Here is a 19,195-nt window from a genome sequence, read left to right as displayed (position 1 = left end):
TATCGGTGTCTGTTAAAAGTGGTAAATTTTGTGTTATAGTCAGTATTTCAGATTGGAAGAACAATCTTATATGTATTACCTTCTTATTTCCTTGTTTAATACACACATGTAGCATTATACATACCTATATAAAAGCATTCTGAAACATATTCTGGTCGATTTTGCACCATTATAATTTGAGGCAATGAATTTAAAGTGCCTATGCCTTTGGCAACGTTCAACACTCGTCTATTTGGCCAACACCATATTGAAGTGGAGCACACGTATTTGTATTGAACCAATGTGACTTATGCGGTGAGAAAGTGTCTCACTTCTTGTACCACTTAAATGTTCACAAATGAAAAATCTATTTGGCTATACTTTTGACGTCAAACTCAATTGAAGATAATCTTCACAGTCTTGAATTCTAGCAATAGTGCATACATATACATATACGCATGCAAAACACATTACTGATTGAGAAAGTGCAAAAAGCATTTCTTCGTTTCCTATATAGTGTTACGTACACCGCCGAGTAAGTTCAATCGGATTAGGCCAAGTAGCATCCCAGAGACTGTGTGACCGTTATAATTGGTTTCAAGGATTATCTCCAGACTAAGTGCAAGTAGGCTAAACAATGGCCACCGAATTGGCGTAGTAAGCGGCACCCAGTCCCTTCTCAGAAGTGACCGATAAAGTGGGACTGAGTGTTGTGGAATACATATCCGGGTACATGCCTAAACGATGGGGAAGTAACCGGACGTTCAAGATGTCCTGAGTGACCTGTCCCTTTATAAGGAGGTACTTAGACGATATCAAGACATTCTGGACGGAACACTGCCAGTGCGTGTATCTCCTTAATCACCAATAAATGCTGTGAAACGACTTTGGCCTTTTACTTGGATCTTCCACCCACCCCTACGCAACAATAGGAAAGATTATGTGCTAATCACCCATATCTCTACACTACTCTTATCCTTTTGGGCATACTAGGGTATAATTCCCTTGAACTTCGGGGAAACTTCTCATTAATTCATTTTGTTCTCCAGCTTCTACGCAGTAATACGTCATGCTCGTCGTTGCTGGAACAGTTGGGATTTCATGTCCCTAGTAATTATGTTCGTGGTAGACATCATCATTTTATGGTTGTACCTCCTGCTAGCCCAGTTCTTTATCGAATGGCTCCTATTCCAATAGCTATCCGACTTCTCAATGAAATCGTTGCTGCTGAGCCTGAATGTGATATTTGTCACCTCAGTGAGCGTGGGTTATCGGAGATTATTTGAACCTATTTGTCTGGTAGCCTGTGCTCATCATTATTTTCATAATTGAATGTGATGTATGAGTGGAATTTTGATCTTCTCTCTTCCATTTGGGCCTCGCAGGGATGCTTTGTATTGGCGGCTGGTTCGTATGTATATATTGGTGCTGGCTATAGGTGCAACACATTCCCTATTTTGTATTTTACTATTTGATATTGTAACTTTATCTGCTATTATTTATCTGCTATAGCCGTGCCTGAATGCAATACTAAGTGAGCGTAGATTATCGGATTTTATTTTAAAATATTTATCTGGTAACCTACGCTCATCATTATTTTCTTAATTTGAATGTGATGTATGTGTGGAATCTTATTCCACTCTCTTCCATTTGGGTTTCGCAGGGATGTTTTGTATTTGTAGCTAGTTTTTTATTTATCGGAACAGGATGCAGGTGCGAGAAATTCCCTTATTTGTATTTTTACTTATTTTAATTTAATTTTATTTATTATTATAAAGTTTTTTATGATTGTGTTATATGCTGTATTTTATTTTACTTTTCTTTGTTTTGTTTTCGTATTTTTTATATCTTAATTTTTTGCTTTTTGTTATTAATTTCTATTAATTTTTTTATTTTTTATTTTTTCCCTCTTATTTTATTTTATTATGTAGGCCATTGTGGCGCATTAGGTTCTTTCTGTAATGCCACAATGGTCCAAAATGTTAAATAAATTATTATAGTGCTATTGTTTTTTTATGATTGTGTATAAATGTATTTTTGCGATGCGGTGCAAAAGATCGACAAGCGCCAGACAGACTGAACCACAGATTAACGACACGTGTACCTTATGTGTGCGCACTGCTCGCACTTACACTAAGCGAAATCTACCCGAAGTCCCGACATACCTACCCTGTATACGTTCTGTGCTTCTGATACTTTAGTTCTGAATTTGCCTCATTAAACTCGCCAGAAAGATCCAACTCAATTTTAATAATTGCATCTGTGCACATCAAAAGGTTACTCGTCACATGATGTGCAATCTATCATTCGTGAAGTCGAGAGTTGCGTTTAAAGCAGCCATCCAGTTAATCTGTGGTTCAGTCTGTCTGGCGCTTGTCGATCGTTTGCACCAAACCCGTATTTTTGTCTGTATGTATATGTATATATTTTTATTTTTCTCATCTCTCTGTATTTTTTCGAGCAATTGTGGCGCATTATGGACTCCTGTAATGCCGCAATAGTTCAAACTTAAACTTAAATAAATAAATATCAAAAAAAGGTGTTAAAATTTTCATATTGTGTTTAAATTTGCGTGAGTAATGCGAACGTGGCCATAAACAGTACTGAGGCTAATACGTGCGAGTTTTTTTTTTTTTTTTTTGTTATTTATTTATTTGTGTGACTAGCTGTGGAGGTATGAAAGAAAGAAACATTTGTATTTAAACAGCGAATAATTGCACACTTTTGTCGGTGTGTTCACGCCATTTCGGTACATGGCAGTTATTCAAACAGCGATAATTGCGAGACGTGTCCATCCTCCTTTCGGGCCCCACATTTATGCAAATGTGCTGAAATTTGAACGGCGAAAAGTGGACCCAATTATGTATAATTTGATTGGATTTCAGCATGTAGATTGATTGTTTAGGAATCAGGGTCAGGCCGCTCCTTATGCGATATCCTCATCCTGAATTCCTTGGCCTACGCTCGTCTGCAGACTTGTCCTCTTTGCCCCGATAAAATTTGACCTAGAAATCGTACATAGAGGCGGTGCAAATTTTCTAATTGACACCTTAAAGATCGGTGTAAAATTTGACCGCAGATCCAGTTGTAAGTCCGAGGTTAATAGCCGTCGTAAATTTGCCAGTTGCGTCTAATGGCTTTGCAATTGTTGTGTATGTGCTGTTTTTTACGTCCGTCTGTTCGAATTACGGTCTCTCAAAGAGCAATCTCGAAGAATGTTGGATTTAAATCGCATTTGATTGTTTGGAAAAGTGTGTAATTTTTTTGTGTTAAAGAAATTAATCATTTGTTGGATGATAAACTAGTGTGCCTACATACACATACGTACATACGATCAATATCGAAAAACAATGTTTGACTATTGTATCATTTATTTATTAATCAACATTTTAAAGTTCGTGTGTATTTTAAGCGGAATTGAAGTGGATCTAAAAAATGGAGGATGTTTAAGCTGTTTTTTGTCATAATTTTACACAATGGTTTCAGACGCGTATTGAATAATTAATGTGAGAATATTTTTCGTATTTTTTTGTTGAAAGATTGTATCATTCTGTAAGGATTTCCGTATTTGTAAAAACTCGGTTAAAAACCCAAAAATAAAATGTCTATTGTTAAATTTAAATAAATACAAAGGTGGGTTTCCATTAATCGACTCATCTAATGTATTTTTTTTCATTATGATTTAAGGTTATCGTATGCAATGTAGGTTAATTATAACCTTATGATCGTTTGCTATAGAATTGATTCTTTTAATTTAAAATAAAATTTAAAAATTAAAGTTAAATTATTCGAGGGCTTATCGTTAAGGTATTTTTTTATGATATCAAGATAAGGAAATATGTATGTATGTAAAAACTTTTGCATAATTTAACAATTCACTTCCTTTGCCTCGTCTAGCATTTATAACATCGTATAGTGTAGATTCACATGGTTTTAAATCAGTGGCTCTTAGTCTTTTTTATTTAGATTACAAACTTAGATTACTAATATTCATTCGATTTTTCATACCTACTGCATATATGTATGTATATACTAGGGTTTCTTATTTCCTGGACTTTTTCAATTCCCGGGACACGGGCGGAACTCAGGATCGTTCCCGGGATTCCTGGGATTTCGGAACATATGACGTAAAATATATATTTTTTCGCAATTTCGCAAAAGGGACGAATTTTTGTTTGTTTCGGTCTCTTGTAAATTTAAATTTATTTTTTATAGTAGGGACTATTTTTATTTACGCTATTTTGTAGATTTGTTTAACTCCTTATTTAATTCTTCATTCATCGTCAAACACACAGTTGTCTAATCTTCATCAGAATACAAAAGAGCTTCTTCCATGGTGGAATTAATTGTCATTGACAAAATTGACAATTGACAAAAAGGATGCACTCGCTTCATAATTGTTTCATCGTTGGATGTTTGGACGTTTTAATTTGAAATATTCTTCCCAGGATTCAAGAAAAGGATTCCCGAGACATGAGACATCAAATGTACCGTGAATTCCCGGGAACTTTTGTCCTGGGTCAGAACCCTTATTACATAAATACATATGTACTTTAAGCTTCTTAAATTTTACGAATATATACATTGTATGTATGTACATAGATATGTTCAAATTTGTATATGTAAGCAATATGTATTATACATATAGAAACGTTACTCATTTTAGAGCTGAAAAAAAACACCGTTTTGTAATGGCGAATTTTTCTTTGATTTTTTCTTTATATTTTTTAAATGAAAGTTTGTAGTCATCAATGCAATGCTCTCCAAATTGTGTTAACACTCTTACGTGAATATGAAAAGATTTAACCTCTTATGACGAAAATCCGATGGCTGATTTGAACCTACATATGTATGATATATACTATGTACATGCATATAGCCAAAATTAGTAAGTACAGTCAAATTGGGTAAGCATTACAATTACATATTGGTTTATCATCGTATTATATCACACAAGTTATCATCACAATGATTTTAATTTATTTTTAGACATCGTTACGTACGAATTTTCAACATAAGGACAAGGAATAGGAAATGAAGTGATGTTTTTTTTATGGTTATACCAAACAACGATTGTTAATACTTCCGATGCCCATTTTTGATTTCAATTAATAACGGTGTATTCAACTACACGTCGAACTGAAAATATTATTGTTTATTTTTTTCTTTTATTATTATTTACGAGTATAACCACTGATTCATGCGATACACTTACGCTATCAACATTAGTTCGTTTTTATGAAAGAATGTACTGAAGATACGTATTTTTTATGGCAGTAATTATGGAACGTGCTTTTTTACTCTCGAGTGATAATAATTATGTGCGAGCGTTGAAACGACTCCAAATTTAATACTGACTTTTATTATTTTTAAATTGCTACATACAAGTACTTAGCCATTATTTTAATGGCGTGTTTTTATTCATTCACTTTTTAAAGTATAATCGGTAGTTGAATGATGCGAATCTGTAATTCGATATGTGGATTTTGATATTATTTAACTGAAAATTGAACAAACTGTATGAGTAATGAAAATTTATGCAAAAATGTTACATTTCATCGGTAAATATTGCTTATTTGTCGAAGCGAGTCTGTGTATGATCAGTTTTCCATATTAACGCCAATTTGATTAATTATTTCAGTATTTTTCATACAATTTGCAAATATTTCTTTCGGTGTGCGATAAACGACGGGTGTCTCTGTTTCGATAATATATTTTTCCAAGTAATATTTGACATAGAATTATTATTATAGTAAATATGTACATATGTGCAGTGTGTACGGTAATAATCGTAAATATACACGGATGTGTGACACGTTTTTGAACATATGCAATATATATCAATATTTATTATAATATGATGATGATCTTCGATGATTTTTGGTGTTAAATATATATTATATATCCATGGAAAGTGGGCGATCTTGCGGATGTGGATTGTATTCTGATGCAAATGTTGTCAATTTTTCCAAAATGTCGACGAATTCAGGTGGTAAATTGATTTATTGAATAATTTTACATTATTTAACACACTTTTAGACATCGGTAAGAACATTTCACCGTTAAACTTCGACTAAAAAAGTTAAATTCTTCGAGTGTATTTCTCGTTAGTATTCAATTGGTGGTTGGCGTGCATGCCCAATGAGCTTTGTCCTTTCTATAAATACTATGTGACTTATTTCGCAAACGATTCTTCAGATTGTTAAGAAGTACTCACATACATAAGTGTGCACTTTCTAGCATATAAATATAATATGTTGGATTAGAAAATGAAAAAAAAAACGATAAGGACAAGTAGAGTACTGAATATTTAACTACAAATACATATGTACATATTGTATAATACATGCAAAGATATATTGCATATTAATATAATTTATTTATTATGTTAAGGCAGTGTAAGTGTCTTTCAGATGACGAATCCCTTTTAAAATTAGTACAAAACTATTCATAAAAATTGTCGCTAAAAATGTTCTAAATACAGCACCGATCATGAATAGTGGAAAAAACAATCAAACGCATGTTTTATATAAAAATACCCTAAAAATATAATGCAGTTGTTTTTTTTTTTAAATGTAATTATATATGTATATTATTTTAATTCCATAATACTCCATTGCTTTAACTTTCTACACAATTAAACGATTTTTTTTTGGTAACGTCACGTTTTTGGTAAACTTTATTTTATAAAATTGCAAACATTTTTGTAAAGAATGGTAATAATTTTATTTATTTATTTAAATTTAAGATAATATAAAAATAGAAGTACTTTATTCCTCATCTACATATCGTAGCGGTATCTCCAGGTCCTTCAGAGCCGGTTGTTAAAAAATGGTAGTTCTAAAGACTGTTTGTCAAATTTTTCAGATTTGTTAACAATTCAACTTATTTTGACTCATGTCAGTTTAATAACAAATATAAAAAGTGATCTTCAAGTTTTTGAAACTGGTGGGGAGGGGGGAGTAAATTTATAAGTAATTTTTTAATTTAAAATTTCAAAAGTAAATTTTTAAGAATTCGAAAGATGTGTTATTTATCCTAAGCATGTTTTCTTTGTATTATATAAATGCATTTAAAAAAATAATTAAATGACAAAAAATACATTTTTCTATTTATACATATATTTTATTTTATTTTATTTTATTGTCACAAATCAATACACACTCGCCATTACAGATTTGCTCCAATGCGACGGGTGTACGTTAATGAAATACATAAACAATCAGAAATCAGAAATACAGTAATACATACATATACAATCAGAATATATAGAATATAACAATTAATCAGAAATAATAATCATAGTGACATCTATGGATTTCAGATTACTGTGTATAATTAATATAAATTATACACAGGCAGATTTTTGTGACAACAGGATTAGATTTAATACCAATTTTCAGGAACCGTTTCAGCAATGATCAGATAAAATTGGCAAACTCTGATAGAGAAACGATCGATTTGGAGTCACAAAACCCCCAAATCTAACCAGCAGTGGCGAGGACACGAACCTATGACCTCAGTGATGCTAAATATATACGCTATCACTAAGCCAAACTGCTGGCTTATATGTATGTATGTATTTCAAAATTCTATTAATTTTTAATCTATTGAGAAAAAAATATTTCAGTGTCTTTTTCATTGGGAGGGTGTGTCATTTAAAGGTTCAATAGAGAACCGGTTGATAAAAATTTGGCAGATTTCAATTCAAAACTTTGATACAAAAGTTCAAAAGGGCCGCTGACAGCAATACCAGGAAAAAATATCCCTATGACAAACTAAAAAAAAAAAGATTTTATATAATAGATATATTTTTAATATCCAAAAATATCTATGAGAATTATTAGAAAAATACCCTTTTTAAAATAATTGAATAAGAAAGTATAATATAACAGTAGGGCCCCTCGAGTAGTCCGGGTCCTGGAACTTTTCCTCGGCTCCCCCCCCCCCTTTCATCGGCCCTGTGCATGTACATATACTTTACATAATATAATGGGATAAAAAAAATCAAATAAATAAACTATATGGGAGAAAAATCACGTTTTCCGCAAAGAACGCAAGGTATCTATCTGTCTGCCTTTTCCGAACGAGACGCACATACATACATATGCTTAAAACACGTACAATTATCACAAAATTTTCCTTATATTATATTCTGCGTATTAAAGACAATCTTAAGGCGTCACATCCTAACGACATATTTGAAATATTTTCGCGGAAACACAGAAGATTCTAAACACATAGTAGTACGCATCCTGACCTTCGTCAATTCAAACACATCGCAGTTTAAGCATACATATAACATACATATATAGTTATGGTTATTTTTTTATCACTGTTGTGTTATTCTTGTCTCGAATTTCGAACGATATTTGCATAACCAATTCGATGTCAACTTATTTAACAACCTGAGCGGCCTTCGCGAGCATCGCAATAGATGCCGAGACTACGGCAAACAACAAACAAAACTGGCTGAACATTTCCCTCGAAACACCGAGACTGATTTAATTGTCATTTCAGTCACAGGCAAGGTCGACCCGGAACATCTGTTCTATCATTAGACATACAAACTGCAAGCTAATTTCAGAAAAAATTCAATTAAAATATCAGCTAAACAACGGTCAGGTCAACCATTTGAATGCTGACAAACGCCGATCGGCGTTTTGCCAACAAGGCGTTGCATTTTGAGCATATACAGAGTAAACAAGAATACTACCTCAACTTTTCCAGGTAGCATTATAAAATAAATGCATTGAACATGGGTCGTGTAATGCATGTCATTCATTTGTCAACGTGTATAAAGACTGGCTTACACCGGAATTTCCGAATTTATAGCAGTTTATATACAGAATTTATAACTGCTGAGTATTTTAGATTGTGGCTTGGCATTTAGATTTTGAGCATTATATTTTAACAACAATGAAGAAGATGGAACTGGTTTTGGAAAAATACATAAATTAATAGACTTCTTTTGCTTATTTTATATTGTTGCAAGATATATTAGAGAGTCTAAGCACACCTTTACAAAACTCGAAATCTTCGGCGATAGTTATCTAGGGTTTGTTTGGATTAGCTTCAATTTTTACAAGCCTCATATCGCTTGCTTTCGCTTTTTCGTCTGGCAAAATTTGGGTTTGATATCTACACTCTTCCGATCGTTTTCAAACTTTGCTATTTTGCTCGGTTTGGTCATCAATGTATGTATGTATGTGTAAATCAAATCCACCAGTACGATGGTGAAGAATAATCGTAATAGACACGTTTAAAAAATGCTACAATTTCGATCTTCTTGACGTCTAATGGTAAGTTGCCGTATTTATCTGCCTCTCTGCCACCCTCGCGCTTTGTCAGATTTTAATTGTTTAATATCTTATAAAATTTGCATTATAGGCTCTCATTATCTCTCATATGTATATATATATATATATATATATATATATATATATATATATATATATATATATATATATATATATATATATATATATATTTTACTTCACTCATACGTTATATAATTAATGTTAAAAAATGTAGATTGTGCGATTCGATATGTCCGATATATTCGCGAGTTTCGACCAAAAGTTAACGGTTATATCTGACGTCTCTGCGGATGGGCACTCGTGATTGTTCAACATTTCTTTGAATTTGGACTGTCTAGCTATCCTGAGACCGATCTTGTGATATTTTACGAACTTTATATTATTGTTGCATAGTGGTGGGTGGAGGATCCAAGTAATAGGCCAAAGTCGTTTCACAGCATTTATTGGTGATTCAGGAGATACACGCACCGCCAGTGCTCCGTCCAGAATATCTTGATATGGTCTAAGTACCTCCTTATAAATTTTCGACGTCCGGTTACTTCCCTATTGTTTAGGCATGTATCCGGATATGTATTCCCACGACACTCAGCCCCACGCTATCGCTGTCACTTCTGAGAAGGGACCGGGTGCCATTACTCCGCCAATTCGGTGGTCATTGTTTAGCCTACTTGCACTTAGTCTGGAGATAATCCTTGAAACTAATTATAACGGTAACACAGTCTCTGGGATCCTACTCGGCCTAATCCGATTGCACTTACTCGGCGGCGTACGTAACATTATTATACCTGCTTTCTATTGGATTTGTAAATAATTCTAGTTGGAAATTTTCAGCGTGGCGGGCTTTCAACAGAAATGACGTCAGACTTCAAAGGGTAAAGGCAGATTTCAAATGCTGGTTACAAATGCTGATTAGTCCCACTACTCATAGCTAATTGGAATATATGTTTGTAGTTAATTTAGAAAGAAGTTCAGGAGTTGATTGAAATGTGACGGGGACTGGATCACTGACGGAGATACGAACGTACATATATTTACCATACGTATAATCAGATCGTACATATGTTTAATAATCAGCATGAAATCTAGTCTTATCTAACGATAGTCGCTAGAAAGCCGAATACATCACAGTTTATGTTTATGCAAACAGTGCTCTTGCACAACGTTCAGATAACGAACGGTTCTGCTACGTTTTATTACTATGCACATAATTAGCAGAAAGAAAGCATACCGTTTCCTTTTTTTTCGCACTACTCCAATGAAGAGCTTTAGTGGGATATTCGTAAGCGGTTTAATAAAAAGCGAACGTCTTTGGAAGAGGTAAAAGTGCAATCATCTCTCGTTGCATTTCACTGATGGATATGATTGTAAAAAAAAATGAATTTTGAAAAAAATTAATGGCATTTCATAGTTTTTTCCTTTGTAAAATTCTGAACAATTCAATTTGTTATTTTTATTAATTGGTGTATGTATATGTCACAGTGACATTATATTTCAAGTGAAAATATATTGTAGCATATGTTAAAAGGAGCCGCCGTTTTAATTGGTTTTTGGAGGATTATCTCCAGGCTTAAGTGCAGTCGGCTAACAATGGAGACCCCCGAATTGACTTAGTGGTCAGTAACGGCATTCGGTCACTTCCCGATAAAGTTCTCAGAACTGAGAGTGCGAAAGCGTGGGACTGCATGCCAAGACCGTGGGACTGCGTATCTGGTACGTGACTAAACAATAGGTAAACAAACGCTTCGAGGAAGATGTAGTGAGCGACCTGCCCTTTAAGAGCAGGTACTTGGGCCATATGAAGGCATTCTGGACGGAGCACTGGTTGTGCGTGGATCTCCTTAATCACCCAATAAATGCTGTGAAGTGACTTTGGACTTTTATTTGGATCCTCCACCCACCCCTACGCGACGATATTTTCACTGAAGTTTCAGTGAAATCATAAATTCATAACCAGTTATATTTTCAGGGTTGGTTTTATTAATTTAAGATTAGATTGTTAGGGTTGGTATTATTTAAGGGTTAGGATAGGTGAGGTTAAGTAAGGGTTGGCCATATTCATTTAAGATCGGGTTGTTAGGGTTAAATTTATAGAGTTAAACGTTGTAAATTCATTGTTTGATACATTTTCACTGCTTGAATTGGTGAAAATATATTTTCACTTGAAATATTCTTTCCCTGTAACATATACATATATGTATACATATTTATTTGAGGGCCTGCATTAAAACTTCATATTTTAAATATTCTAAGCAAATAGAATTTTTATATTTGTGTTAAAATTTTGCTCTAGTCGATCCCATGTTTCGTGAGACTTATGAGAGCCGAGCATACTGTCGCATTCGTGCAATGCGTTGTAACATTGTAAGGACGTAAAATAATTTATTTATTTTTTTTAATTATAGCGTGAACTAGTGGTTAGCATATATGGTTTCGAACATAGTGGTCACGGCTTCGAGTCCCACTGGTTGCTGCTGGCCAGACCTTGGTTTGAGACTCCAGGTTGATTGTTCCCTATCAGAGTTTGCCAATTTATCTGATTTTCACAATAACGCATGCAATTCCCGTTCCCGTTCCCGTTCCCATTTGTCGGAAAAACGCAGGCAGTGAACGCATTTGAAATTATTGCGTTGAAATGACACTCATTCCCATTAGTGGGCGATTTTTTTTCACATTAATCTTCACGGACATGCATACAACAAATCCTGAAAATTCCATCGTAATCGGTTCTGTGGTTTAGAAGCCTATACGAGACACACAGGAGACAGAAATTCATTTATATATACATAGATATTTATACTATATACCAGGAAGGCTTGACAGGAAGACCCCAATGAGCCTTCCTGGACAATTAATTATAAACAATGCAGCATTTTATTATTACATAAATCACTGTATTTCCAGAAGCTGAAGAACACGACATAACAAATAATTAATTACTTAATTACAGAGTTAATCCATCGAGACATCTATGGATTTTAGATTTGTACATAATTTTTACAAATTGTACACACAATAAATACAGAAGAAAATTTGTGACAGCAGGAAAGATGATTTTTAGCCAATTTTGAGGAACCGTTTCGACAATGATCAGATAAAACTGGCAAACTCTGATAAGAAACGATCGATTTGGAGTCACAAATACGCTCAAATCTAACCAGCAGTATAGCGGATCGAACCCACTGATCACTTGGTGCTAAACATACACGCTACAATTATGTAAGCCACACTGCTGGCTAAATATTCATATTCATATCTCAATTAAACAAAACAATATGTCTGTCAGTAGATTATCGTCGTAGATTTGTAATAGATTTTTTTTGAAATATTATTTAAAATTTTTGATATTTAATATCACACCCAATATGATGCAATTAGCATTGGCCATGCATTTCAGACTAGTATAAAAAATTCAAAGATTTCATAGACACAACTTTCCTGTGCTCAGATTAAAATATATACAGATTAAAATAACCATATTTTTTTAAGTTTTTTTTTACAAAATATGCCCTTTCCTAGAACACGTATTCTCCAAATTTGGTACGATAATCGCACACCAAACAGCAATTCCTCAACCTGTCAAAATATCGGTAAATCCTTTTGATCGGGCAACGACGAAGAGGCCTCGAGGCGATTTTACGTTTACAACCTTCGTCGTAACATAATATTATTGTATGTGTGATAAGGTCGTTCTGTTCCGAATGTATTATAAACGACATTAGATTTATAGTGCGTTCGTACCTAGCCGTGGATATTAGACAGGTGTTTTGAGCTAATTTACGAGAGCAATATCATAGAAGAGTTCACCTCGTAAATTCCTGATATACTCTTAAGTGTACGAATGTGTAAGCTTTTTTATGTGTTCACGAAACCTTATCATTTCTACTGATTTTGTGATTGAAAAAAAAATGTATTGTAATTTTTTAATACATGCATATATGTACATATAGACGCTTCCTTTCCAAACACTAATAAATCATTGAGTAATAAATTACTTACTATTAATAAAAACGTTTCCGAATTGTAAGTAATTGATACCTATACTAAAACTTCAATAGAGTCGAACTAAATTTGCGCAGATGTAAAGGTGATAATTAACCAGCAGCGTGGACTAGTGGTTAGCGGGTCTACCTCACGGGACCGAAAGTGAAAAAGTCGAAAAAGCAAATATCTTAAGTCTTAAGTCGAAAGATCAAAAAATAGGGTGCATGGTAAACGGTACTATGTTTATATAATATATATCAGTGGCATAGGTTTTTGAGCTCTTTTTCCTATTATGCTGTAGATTAGTATTAGAATAATATAATACTATGATTACTAACCAAATTAAATTAAATTGTAAAATAGAAAATGATCAGTATATCAGTAGCTATTAAAATAGATATAAGATGTATTGTGAAAATAATTTCGTAATAATAAAAAGCATTTAAAAATCAAAATATATCAGTGGCATGCAGTGAAATTATCTCTATTTTTGTCATACAGCCTTGTTTAATGTGTGCGCGCAATATACGGAAGAAAAAGCCTGTTCCTCTTGTTCCTGTTGTATCCTGTTCGCGCAAATTAAGTGAGGATATACGACGGGGGGAGAGAGAATTTTACCGCACGCCACTGATATATATGTATGTATATACTAACCGTTTTTCATATGTATGCATGGTAAACGAACATTTTCGACTTCTTCACATTCGACTTTTTCACGGTCACCCCTACGAGAGATATCATCGTCATAATCATCTTTTTTTTTTCTTTTTACAGGCAGGCCTTACAGGTAAACCCATTGATGTATAATATACTAGATCCGCCCTCACTTGTTATACTTGTCTCCCTTTTGGCGCATGCACAGTTTCTCTTAGTAGGTAGGTAGGTACCGCTGCGTCGTAGGGAAAAAAACCCAACTTCCCCGGTAGTTAAACCCCCCGCACCCCTCAGTTAGTGAAGACAAGATCTCCGACCAAAATAACACGTCTGGGCCCATCTAGTGTATTATACATCAATGGGTAAACCCCAATGCGCCTTCCTGGCCAAACAATGCAGCACAATATTTTTATTACACAAGTAAATGAATTATGAAAACTGAAAACTCGTAATTAAGGAGACATCTATGAATTGTACATAAATTTTATTGTAAATTAATCAAACTCAAATAGTGGTGACATAGTAGGTAGGAAGGATTTTAGCCAATTTAATCGGGAACCGTTTCAATAATGAAATCAGAAAAATTGGCAAACTCTGATAGGAAACGATCGACCTGGAGTCACTAATATCCGAGTGTGACCAGCAGCACTACATATAAAATCAGAAAATTTATTTTCAATCGAGGTCAGCTCATTGGATATAACCCGGCGCCTCTCAGTGCTAGGCAGAAGCTTAACGACCGAGCTATGCTGCTGGCAACCACTCACCATCTACTATCATCTACAACCAATCACCATCTACTATCATCTACAACCACTCACCATCCACTGCTGGATGAAGGCCTCTCCAACACGCTTTCATTCGTGTCTGTTTTGCGCAACTCTCATCCATCTCACCCCATAAATTTTCCTAATTTCGTCTACTCATCTTCCCTGCGGTCTCCCTTATACCCTTTTGAGTTCTCTCGGGTACCATTCTAGCACTTGTTTTGTCCACCTTTCGTCTATTCTTCTAGCCATGTGGCCTGCTCATTGCCATTTCAATCTCTTCACTTTATCCACCATGTCCATTACCCTTGTCATATTATACTTCTCACCTACACGTTTCGTTTCTGAGAATCTTTTGTCGAACAAAATTTGTTTTTTTAATTGCAATTTTACAATTTAAGAAGGAAAAACTAAATTTGATCTTAAAACTGCGTTCAAATTAGTGCGCATGGAGGCATCATCATCTGCGGAAGACGAAGACACATCTGTTATTGTATCTTAACTTCACTTTGTTTAAGCTGTTTAGTGACATTAAAATTGTCGGTTTGAATCGGTCATTATTCGGAGAACAAAAGGCGTTTATACCACGTACGAAAAGAGGTGCGGAATGTGCATGATCAACTTGCTTATCCTCCATTGTTGTTTTATAAGAATGCCATTTCAAGTGCGTACATTTTTTTCTACTTGTGTCTGCGATAGCGTCGCGTGCAATCAAGTTCAACGGTACTGCAGTTTAATTGACATTTCGAAATTATCTCGGACCTGTTGAAATACCTGTAATGGAGGCATATACACTCGAAGTACGCAAACGTCTCAATAACGACGATAAAAGTGAAGGGACTCATCAAGCGATGAAAAAAGGTACACATGCATCAAAATATGTATCCGATTTGGAGTAGGTATGTCAATCACTGCACCTCGACAAAGCCGCGCTGACAATGTCACGCCGACAAAACCGCGCCGACAAAGTCACGCAGGACAAAAGTAAATACCTACGTATAATATGTTATATCCAATAATAATTAAATATACTATTTAAAAACTTGGGTCACCTTAGAATACTCAGAAACCAGCTGAATATACTAGTGGTTAGCATGCAATGCTTTGAACAGAGTGGTCACGGGTTCAAATACTACTGGTTTCTTCTGGCCAGACCTCGGATTTGTGACTCCAGGTCGATCGTTTCCTATTATAGTTTGCCAATTTATTTGATTTTCATTGAAACGGTTCCAACAAATTGGCAACCTTATCCATTCTCTCGTAAATATCGAGTTTTCAGCAATCTCGAATTTCGCTGAATTGTATAAGATGCTGCAAATTTACAAATCTGACCATTAATGATTTGTATTTACAGAATTTCGCTGAATTGTTTAAAAATGCTGCAAATTTACAAATTTGACCATAGATGTTTCTGTGGGTGTTAATTGATATGTATTTACTTTGTATAATACTTGTATCAAATGTACAATGTTTCTGGCCAGGAAAGTATAGATTAATTATAAATACCATATCTTCCTTCCGCGACCCAAGGCTTTTAGTTTTATATTTATATTTCATTACATTAATCCTTTATATCAATTTTTCTTCCTTCTATGAATTTTATAAAAACACTATCTGAACCCAGCATGTGTTGCAATGCCACAATAATGCGTGCAATTCCCGTTCCCATTCTTGTTCCCTTTTCTATTCCCGTTCCCATTCTTGTTCCCTTTTCTGTTCCCGTTTCCGTTCTTGTTGCCGTTCCACAGAGATTCAATTTTATATATAGGTATAGATATATTTAATGACGTGAGCCATCCGCTGTGTGTTTTTGGTACAGCCCTGAATGATCAGAAAATTCAAGTGCAAGGTAGGCGCGGCGCGATTATTGTCACACTCGCGGCGTGATGCGTTGAAAGCGGGAGGATAACTTTAGTTTCGCGTCAGTAAAATCGTAATTACGAATATTATTATTAAGAGGTTTTGCCCGTCTTTTTTCACAGTAATCTTCCCGGACATGCATACAACAAATACTGAAAGTTCCATCGTAATCAGGTCAGTGGTTTAGGAGTCTATTTCAGACACACAGAGAGACATTCAATTTTATATATGTGTATATTGGTATTTTTATCATTCATTATTAAGTGGATAGCCTATTAGTGCAATCTGATTAGTATATATGTAAACATTTAAAGTATATTGACTCACTTCGATGACGTCTGCCGTTCATCTTAAGACTGTCTTTCAATGAAAGCACTTAAATTTTGTTTTAATACGAAAATTTACACCGACCAGACTTCGATCGATTAAGAATTTTCTTGTTTTCTTTCCGAACCGAACGGTGCTAAAATTTTGGTGTTTATTTGCAAAGCGCTTAGCCTAAACAAACTTTTAACCGAGAGTGGAGAGTTCAAACATTGTTTGCCTTACGAATGCTTGATAAATTTGGGTTTTTCCAGTAATTTATACACGAGTCGTATATCCAGTTTCACGCCAAGTTGTTTATTATTATTGGCAAATCAGCGAATTTTCGCGCATTTTTAAAATTGTTGAATTTCATCGATGTACATATTAGGCATGGTCGGCATGGCCTTTTCATATATAAAATATTTTAAATATCAAATTTATTTCAAAAAAGTCGAATGAGTTTATTTTTATTTTACATACTTCCTGGTATATATGTATACATATAAGTATATGTATAGGTATATATCAGGAAGGCCTAAAAGGTGAACCCCAATGCGCCTTCTTGGCCAATTACAAACATACATAGATATACAATTATTAGAATAATTTTAACAAAGCATCATTTCCATGGATAAATTTTTGATAAATTTTTTGTTAATTACATTTTGAACATATAAATCGTTCTGCAAGACATTTATGGACGAATTTGCAACATTTTTTGGAAACTTGAAAATTGCCAGAACTAGGTTTAGGTTGCCAATTTGTTGGAACCGTTTCAATGAATATCAGATAAATTGGCAAACTCTGATAGGAAATGATCGACCTGGAGGCACAAACCAAGGTCTGGCCAGCAACAAACATTGGGACTCGAACCCGTGACCACTATGTTCGAAAGAATATACATATACTAACCACTAGTCCACGTTGCAGGTTACAGAGTTGTTGGCTTGCAACGAAAATCTATTAAGTTACATATTGTTCGGACAATATAATTTTATTTGTTCAAAATGTGTCAAATTTCATATTGTCGTCCCATTAGTCTTTAATTAATATTATGTATTAGATGTATAATATTATGAGCATTTATAAGAATTGTAAATAGGTTTTGGAGCTCTTTTTCCTATTACGCTGTACATTAACATTAGAATAATAAAATACTATGATTACTAACAAAATTAAATTAAAATTGTAAAATAGAAAATGATCAGTAGATCAGTAGCTATTAAAATAGATATAAGATGTATTCTGAACATAATTTAGTAATAATAAAAAGCATTTAAAAATATATATATATGTATATGCGTAATATCAAAAATTCAAATGATAATATAATCAACATATTATAAAAAATATTTTATATTCTTACTAGACATTGCAGTTTGTACTCGTGGTTGACTTAGTTAATTGATTTTCGTTGTATGTCGAAGAACTGTGTTTGTTTTTATAAGGAAGAAGACAATCGAACAAAATGCACACGTATTGAACGCGGTATTATAAAATGCACTTCCTATAACGGTTTCCTTTTATATTATACAATAACCAACAGTAGACGAACGGTATTAACGGTTTAACGTCAACAAATAACAATGTGTAATAGTTTAATAGTATTTAATAAACACGTATATGTTTTCGTTAATAAGGCATGCGAAAAATCTTACAGCACAATGTTATTGTAGTATAAAAGTATGTCAGTCAATTATGTACATATGTATAGTAAAAGCGTTGGTCAAGTTGAGGATAAAGGTGAACCTCAAAATATACTCAAGTTATCAAGCAAGTTCAGTTTGTATCAGAGTATTATTACTTTATGACGAGATGCAGGCTCTAAAAACAGGTGGGAATGTGGTGCAGGCTCTAAAAACAAAAAAAAAGAACTTTATATATTTTTAGTACCCTTTTATTCATGGAAGATGACTCTTTTGTTTAACTTATCAATTTCATTCATAATGTGTTCTGAAAAAGAAAAAAATGTGATCTGTTTCGACTGACTGTCTACACTCTACTAATTCAACGGCAGCTTTAAACGTAATTCTCGTTTTCTCGAATGATAGATTGCACATCAGATGACGAGTAACATTTCGATGTGTACAGATGCAATTATTAAAATTGAGTTGGATCTTTCTGGCGAGTTTAATAAGGCAAGATTCGGAACTTATCGAATCTTGCCTTATTAAACTCACCTGAAAGATCCAACTCAATTTTAATAATTATCATTTTAATAATTGCATCTGTGCACATCGAAAGGTTACCCGTCATCTGATGTGCAATCTATCATTCGAGAAGATGAGAATTGCATTTAAAGCAGCCGTCCGTTAATCTGTCGTTCAA

General features: G+C 34.0%; 1 protein-coding gene and 1 long non-coding RNA gene across 2 annotated transcripts in view; one reads left to right on the top strand and one right to left on the bottom strand.

Moving 5' to 3' along the window:
* Nucleotides 1-19,195, top strand: part of LOC143919900 (uncharacterized) — a 118,824-nt gene that overhangs the window by 16,127 nt on the left and 83,502 nt on the right. The window lies entirely within an intron of this gene.
* Nucleotides 10,405-18,823, bottom strand: LOC143919991 (uncharacterized). The gene is made up of 2 exons (XR_013261294.1): nucleotides 17,751-18,823; nucleotides 10,405-11,707 (listed from the first exon to the last, which is right to left on the bottom strand). It is a non-coding gene; the product is annotated as an uncharacterized LOC143919991 (long non-coding RNA).

Source organism: Arctopsyche grandis, chromosome 1 (genome assembly GCF_051622035.1).
Source record: "Arctopsyche grandis isolate Sample6627 chromosome 1, ASM5162203v2, whole genome shotgun sequence".
Taxonomy (NCBI): domain Eukaryota; kingdom Metazoa; phylum Arthropoda; class Insecta; order Trichoptera; family Hydropsychidae; genus Arctopsyche; species Arctopsyche grandis.
This window is presented reverse-complemented; position numbering and strand designations above follow the sequence as displayed.